The sequence below is a fragment of the Myotis brandtii genome, unplaced genomic scaffold (genome assembly GCF_000412655.1).
Source record: "Myotis brandtii unplaced genomic scaffold, ASM41265v1 scaffold452, whole genome shotgun sequence".
In the NCBI taxonomy this organism is placed as follows: Eukaryota; Metazoa; Chordata; class Mammalia; order Chiroptera; family Vespertilionidae; genus Myotis; species Myotis brandtii.
This window is the reverse complement of record NW_005367284.1, coordinates 766,593-774,001: the sequence shown is the minus strand read 5'-3', so window position 1 is coordinate 774,001 and position 7,409 is coordinate 766,593. Positions and strand designations below refer to the sequence as shown.

Sequence of the window (7,409 nt, the reverse complement as noted above, 5' to 3'; positions counted from 1 at the left end):
CGGTTCTCCTTACTTAGAAAAAAAAAAACCGTGCAGGAGAGGAGCACATTTCATGCTCCAGGCACACGTGCTGCGTTAAAGAACTAGGTGAGCAGATTCTCTCCCAGGCCCACGCAGGAGCCGAGATCTGGGAGGGTCTGATTTTCCCGGTGATGGAGCGGTTCTGGCAAAGGAAGATTTCCCAGGGCCCAGTTCTGGACTTGCTGGCAGGTTCAGGCTGTGTCTGGCCTTGTTCGGGTGCAGGGAGATAACTCACTAACTGGCCCCGACAGGTTATTTTATCTCCAATGAAGTTGTAGCGTGCACCGCGATCACACTGTTCTGCCTGAATTAAAGATGTTCTCTCTGTTGCAGCTTGCGAAGCAGGAGTTGGACCACAGGAGCGAGAAGCTGGTCTGCTCCACACTAACCAACCACAGACAAGTCAGTGAATGCCCGTCCTGCTTCCACTTTGCGGTCTGTGCTGGGGAGGTCTGGCTCTCCTGGCGGCCAGTGTGAGGACTAGAAAGCAAGCCCTGACTGGGGTTGGCGGCCAGTGTGAGGACTAGAAAGCAAGCCCTGACTTGTGGGGAAGAGGGGGGGAGACCTGCCAAAGGTAGCTGGAGGTGACAGGGCAAAAACAACTGCTAGTAAAAGATGACATCAAGCCAATGAGCTCTCAGATCCTGCTTTTCTAAGCAAAGACTCTCATTAAAGCTTGGGCCCATTAATTCTCTCCCCTGCCACGGGTCCGCACTGTTACCTCTGGGTCTTGCTGATTCAGGAGAAGCCACAGGGTGAATGAGGAAGATGGTAGATAAGTTGATTTCATTCAGCAAACCTTTAAGTATCTGCTGTGTGCTGGGAACCGGAGGTAACCAGAACCTCCAGCTGTGCATGCAGCCTGATGGTAGACAGTCCCTACCATGGATGACGTGGGTTGGTGACTTAACTGTTAACACAGATCATCAGTGTGAGCACCAGTCAACTAGGAAGACAGCCCCTTGTGAGAGCAAGTCTCCGTTTCAGTGATCGGCTCAGAGAACAAGCAGAGCATAAAGATGGCCGAGGACTTCACAGGGGGATAGGAAACAAGCACCATCTTACGGGGTGACCTTTATCATCACCAAGATCCTTTTGTTCATACATGATTGTTTTCTAATAAAGCAGATAGAGATCCAGGAAGAGAGCAAAGGGATGCAAACTCTGAGTTATTAATTTATTCCACATTATTGATTAAAAACTTATGCCCGGCCCTACCCTAGGGTCCAAGGGTACTGAAGAGCACAGATACGGTGTCGCCCTAATGAATAGGGTATGAATAAGTAAATAATCAGAATAATGACTCACTTACTGGTTGTGGTAACTTTTTGGAAGGGAACAAGAGACTGAGCTGGAGAATCATTGGCAGAGGGTGAGAGGAAGCCGTTTTCAAAGGTTATAAGACAAGGAGACATTTAAGCTGAGACTTGTGTAAGAAGGAAGTTGTGACAGAGTGTGAAAAAGAATATCCCAGGAAAAGGAAACATGCAAAGCATTCTTGTGTTTGTTGAAGTGAAAGTGAGAGAAAAAGTGTGACAATTTATTGTTATACTAGGCTTCTCCAGAGAAACAACCAGTACGTGTGTGTGTGTTTATTTTATGAAGAGTTGGGTCCTGTGGTGATGGAGGTGGGCGTATCCCAGGGTCTGCGGGATGAGTTGGCAAGCTGGAGACCCCGGAAGAGCAGACCGTGTAGTTTAAGTTGAAGGCTGGCAGGCTTGAGACCCTGAAGAGTCAATGTTTCAAGTCCACGCAGGCGGAAGCTTCCTCCTACTCACCTGAGGGTCAGTATTCTTGTTCTCTCCAGGCTTCAACTGATTGGATTAGGCCCACCCTCATTAGGGAGGGAGTGATGGTTAATTTTATGTGTCAACCTGACTGGACCACAGGATGCTCAGAAATCTGGCTAAACATTCTCCCTGGGTGTGTCTGTGATAACATTTCCAGAAGAGATGAGCGTTTGGACTGGTGGCTTGAGTAACGTAAATTGCCCTCCCCAGTGTGGGCCACAACCCACCGAGGGCCCCAATAGAACAAAAAAGTAGAGGAAGGTTGAATTCTCTCTGCCTTACTGGTACATCGGTCTTTTCCTGCCCTTGGACTGGGACTTAGATCTTGGGAATTCACAGCCTTCATATTCCCACTAGCCAATTTCTTATAATAAATCTCACTTTATATATGTAACTAAATGACATATATATATATATAAAATTTATTCTGCTTCTCTTGAGAACCCTGAGTTATACGGAGAACAATCTGCTTTACTCAGTCTACTGACTCAAATGTTAATCTCATCCAAAAACATCCTCACAGACACAGAAGAGAATGTTTGGCCAGATGTCTGAGCACCCTGTGGCCCAGTCAAGTTGATATAAAATTAACTATCACGTAAGGTCAGAGATAAGGAGAGGAGCACAGATGAGGTAGGGGAGAGAGGCAGGAACCTGTGAGTCCTGGTAAGGCGTTTGGAGCTTATTCTGGCTGCCTTGAACCCCTCTTCCTCTGGAAGCCCTTCGCTCTGGGTGCTGGCCAGAGAGCAGTGAAGGGTGATGGGAGAAAAGACGAGGGAGGTGGAGACAAGTGGACTCTGCAGAAATACTTTGAAGGCTTGAATTTGGGGAGGGAACAACGTGAATCCGGTATGACCAAGCCTGTGAAGCAGGGCTCGGAGCTGTGCCTCCTCTGTGGTAGGATGCTGCACGTGACATTGTCTCATTCCCTCATTTGGAATCGGCAATCTGTAGCTCCCTGGTTTTGCATGGCCTGTAAGAATGCTCTTTTTTTTTTTTAATGGTTCAAAAAATTCAAACAGAACATTTTGTGGCCTGTAAAAATTATATGCAGTTCAGATTTCAGTGCCCACAGTTTTATGGGAATACAGCCACGCTCGTGGCTCATTTGTTTACGTTGTGTCTGTAGATGCATTTGCGCTAGAACAGTGGAGTCGATTAGTTGCAACCGAGACTCTGTGGCCTGCAAAACCTAAAGTATTTATCATCTGGCCCGTTACAGAAAGCTTGCCAACATCTGTGCTAGTTTATTCAGCGGTCTCGGCGAAACCGTGTAGGCTGTCATAGTTCATCTCATCTAACCCGTCGGTGCCTCTTGGCAAGGCTGTTACAGTAGGCAGTCAGCTAGTGAGATATTAACAAAAGAGAAGGCTACAGAACTGGCTAAGCCTAAGCCTGGTTAAGTCTGGGAGTTACGGCTTCAGACTCCCCAGGGGACAGCCACATCCTCCGCCAGAGGGACTGAATCGCTGGGCAGGCAGGACGATGGCTTTTCAGTCTCCCGGGGGTTGGGTAAACTGTGCTTCGCCTGGACTATGGGGCTGTGGGGGGAGTCCTGGTGGGTGGAGGAATAAAACAATAGGGGAAATTCCTCTGCTGAGGCATGTGCAATAGGGGCTAAAATGGTGGCATAAAGGGGAGGAGTCTGATCTATGGAAAGGATCAGATAGGATAAGGGCATGAAACCCTAGGACAGTAGTCAGCAAACCGAGGCTCTCGAGCCACATGTGGCTCTTTGGCCCCTTGAGTGTAACTCTTCCACAAAATACCACGTGCGGGCGCGCACGTACAGTGTGATTGAAACTTCGTGGCCCATGCGCATAAGTCGGTTTTCGGAAAGGAGGACGAAACAAGACAAAAGAAGTATACGAGTGTGGATGGGAGAGTTGGAAGGGGTTGACCTCAGCGAATGTACCTCAATCAGATTGAGGACGTTTTTAGTAAAGGCCAGCTTTAGGAGTACCTTAATTAAGTTAATAACAATGTACCTACCTATATAGTTTAAATTTTAAAAATTTGGCTCTTAAAAGAAATTTCAATCATTGTACTGTTGATATTTGGCTCTGTTGAGTAATGAGTTTGCTGACCACTGCCCTAGGAGATCCAGGAAAGGGATTGGATAGGGGGAGGGCCCAGCACAAGCCCACGAAGAGCCAGGAAGGAGTTTGGTTAGCTTGGCAGAAAGCTTACTCCTTCCCAAACCCCAAGGAGATATAAACAAAGGTTAACCAAGGCCCGGGGTTCACTGTGATCGTTGGTGCTCTCTCTGTGGCAGCCACGCAGGCCCTCGTACAGCACCAGCTGGCGGCATTGGGCTGCACTACTCGCTCAGGAAGCCCAGGTCACGGCACAGCATCTCTGGGCCCTGGGCCTCCTGGGCCTCGTGAGGACACGTGCGGGCTGTGGCCCCGGACCCCCGGACCCTGGGCTTGTCCTGCAGCCAGATGGACATCAGGCACCTGGGCAGTCCTTTGTTTTCGCCCCAATAAGCCTTACCAGAATTCCCTGTCCTCCTGTGCATGGGTCCCCAAATGTGTTCCTTGAGATTCCGTGGAAGAATCCTGTTTTCTGTTGTCACAGGTGTGAGTTTCTCTGTCTGCAGCCTGTAGAAAGCCAGTGTTCAAGGAGCCTGCTGTGTGGGCCTCCGCAGGTCTGTCCTGGGAGGGCCAGCCGGGCAGTGTCAGGAGCCCAGCTAGAGGTTGTTGGCTGCCCCAGCACAGAGGAGCGAAGTGTCAGAGGTAAGGGGCAAAGGCGCTGTGACAGCAGTTCAAAGCTCTTTTCTCATTTAAGTTTAAACCCTCCAGAGATTGTCTCCTGCCTTCACTCAGCAGTTCCGGCCCTGAGAGGTCGGGTTCTGTGTGGGGCCTGGAGCTCCTGCCTCCACACAGGCCTGGGGCTTTCTCTTGGTCACCCCAACAGTGAGCCTCCAGAGCCCCTGGAGACAGCTCCTGTGTGGTAAATATCCTCTAATAGGAGCGAATTGGACACACGTACAGTTTCCTCGTTTGGGGAACATACCTGAACATTTATTGTTGGGACACAATTTCCTAAAACGGACATTGTTCGAAATTCACTTGATTCGTTAGAGTGTGTTTATTCACATAAATGTGAATGCGCCATCATGATTCCAGGTCACAGAAGCCTAGAGTAGCTTTGTTGGTGGAGGGTTTCAGTCTACTACCTTCTCTGTTCGGAGGCTTGGGGGTGAGGGGGGTTGTGCGGCCCGGCCCCCTGGTCAGTGAGGAGGCAGCACCCTACGCACAGCAGCATGCTCGCAGTGCCCTTTGCTCTCCGCAGCCATGGAGGGCGCTTTCAGAGGGCTTCGTGCCTGCAAGCTCTGCTGAGTCACTTTCAGTGACTTGCGAGGGAGAGTCCTGCTGCCAGAGCAATGGCAGAACAGCGCTGATGGCTGAGAGAGTGCACGCAGGGCCCAGGCTTCACCTTTGAAGTCGGGGAGGGAGGATTCCCCGGCAGCTGGCCACTGGGGTGCCCGCTGACGTCTCTGGGGCTGGTGGTGTTCCTCCAGCAGCGCCTGCACTGGAGTAAGGAGTGAATGTTTCCTTCCACTGCTGTTTACTTTTCTTTCTTCTTGACCTGAAGTTCCATTTCGCCTTGGCTTACACCTTTGGAGACCTCGGAAAAGAATACTGAACAGGAAGCATTCTTAAAAAAAAAAAAAAATCAGCTGTCCCAGCCTCCTTTTTTTTCACACTGTGCTAATCACTTTTGAATACATTGCACAGATGGTAGGTTGTATTTTTGCGGAGGATTTTTTTTTCCCCAGCCAAGTTCATAGACATGATCTTGAATTTGTAATATTGTATTCCTAAATGCCTTTTTGGGCTGTCAAAATAGTGCTGTCTTTAAAAAGTACAATGAGTTAGTCTGGGTATGGCTGGTTATATCTGTGCTTTCTTTACTTAAAAAAAATAAGTATTTGCCCCATCTTACAAAAGTAACATTTATTTTAGAAAATTGGGGAAAGAAGAAAAGTAAAAAAAGAGGGACAACAAAGTGGTTTAAGTATAATCCTTAAAAATAATTACCTCCTCCTCTTATTCCCCCACCTGTTTTTTTGTTTTGTTTTGTTTGTTTCTTGTGGTTGGTTTTTTTTTGTGTGTGTTTTTTTTTTTGGTTGTACAAGGAGCACCGTGCTAGAAGTTCATTTAGTTCCATCTGAACTGTTTTTGTGTGTCAGATACACAGGGAACAAAATATCCGGCTTGGAGAACAGATTAGTAGGAGACGTGATTGACGTTTGCGTGATAGACTGAGAGACCGTGGGTTTTAAAGACAGCGATTCTGGATTTAGTTTAAGGATTAGAGTTAAATTGTCTGCTCTGGGAAATGTACTTGCCTGCATTTTACCTGTAAATCAGGCGAGTGGTTCTTTGGGGAGATGCTACGTGAAGGGCCTCAGGTCCTACAGCGGGGGTCCCCCTGGTTCATGTGGTGGCAGAGGGTACTGATGGCTCTCCCCTCCTGAGTGCCCACGGCATGCAGACCTGGCTCAATGGCAAACTTGTATTGAAAAGGGCCATACAGTGAATATTTTAGGCTTTGTGGACCAAAGGTATAATTCGGGGACTTATATCATCCCTTAAAATGTAACTGTTTGAGAATGTACAAAGAAAACAACATTCTTAGGTCGTAGGCCATATGAAAACAGGCAGTGGGCCTGTTCTAAGACGCCTTCACATATTCCTTGTAATCTTCACGAGCCTGGAGGTGGTCACACTTCAAATCCATGGTGGACCCCAGATTCACACCTTGTCAGCGAGAGCCCGGATCCTACCTCAGTGTGTAACCCCCTTTCCCTCCCTGAAGGTCAGTCAGTATAATTAATGTAACTACCTGGCCCATGTGTCCCTCATTCTGCACCCTCAGTTTTGTCTCTCCTCCTGTGGCCTCCACCCCCTTCCTTCCCTCAACCCTGCCCTCACCCTTCACCCACCAGGCTGTCTTCCTCCGGAGGGCTGATCCCTCTTTATAAAACATCCTGCCCTGGGTGCTTGGCTGACTCTTTATCCTTCAGGTCTCAGTTCAGATGTTAGAATCCTTCTTAAAATACTTGTCCTTGTGTCCTGGGCCTTGTCACATCATCATTTACTTTCAGATCCTTTTCTTCCCCTCCGCTTCTTAGCTTTCATCACATTCAGCAGTTGTCTTCTGATGTTAGAATCCTTCTTAAAATACTTGTCCTTGTGTCCTTGTCACAATATCATTTACTTTCAGATCCTTTTCTTCCCTCCCCTTCTTAGCTTTCATCACATTCAGCAGTTGTCTTCTGGTGTCTCTCTGCTCCCCTGTCGGGCTGCAGGAGAATATAAGCTCCTCTTCCTCAGGGGCAGGGCCAGGAATTTGTCATTTTTGTGGGTGCATTCCCAGGGCCAGGGCAGCGGCTGCAACAGAACAGGTGCCTGGTAAACAATTGAGAAATGTCTTAGATGGTCTCCCTAAGCCAGTGGTCGGCAAACTGAGGCCCCTTGAGTGTGGCTCTTCCACAAAATACCACGTGCAGACGCACACGTACAGTGCGATTGAAACTTCGTGGCCACACTCAAGGGGCCAAAGAGCCGCATGTGGCTCGCGAGCCGC

General features: G+C 48.6%; 1 long non-coding RNA gene across 2 annotated transcripts in view; it reads left to right on the top strand.

The window, feature by feature from the left end:
* The window catches only part of LOC106727594, a 54,634-nt gene that overhangs the window by 11,429 nt on the left and 35,796 nt on the right, over positions 1 to 7,409 (top strand). Inside the window, exon 1 of one of the 2 annotated variants that reach the window (XR_001363823.1) lies at positions 4,341 to 4,549. The exons of the other annotated variant lie outside the window; for it this stretch is intronic. This is a non-coding gene — a long non-coding RNA (uncharacterized LOC106727594). Of the gene's footprint in view, positions 1 to 4,340; positions 4,550 to 7,409 lie in introns of those variants that run through there. 2 annotated transcript variants of the gene reach the window in all.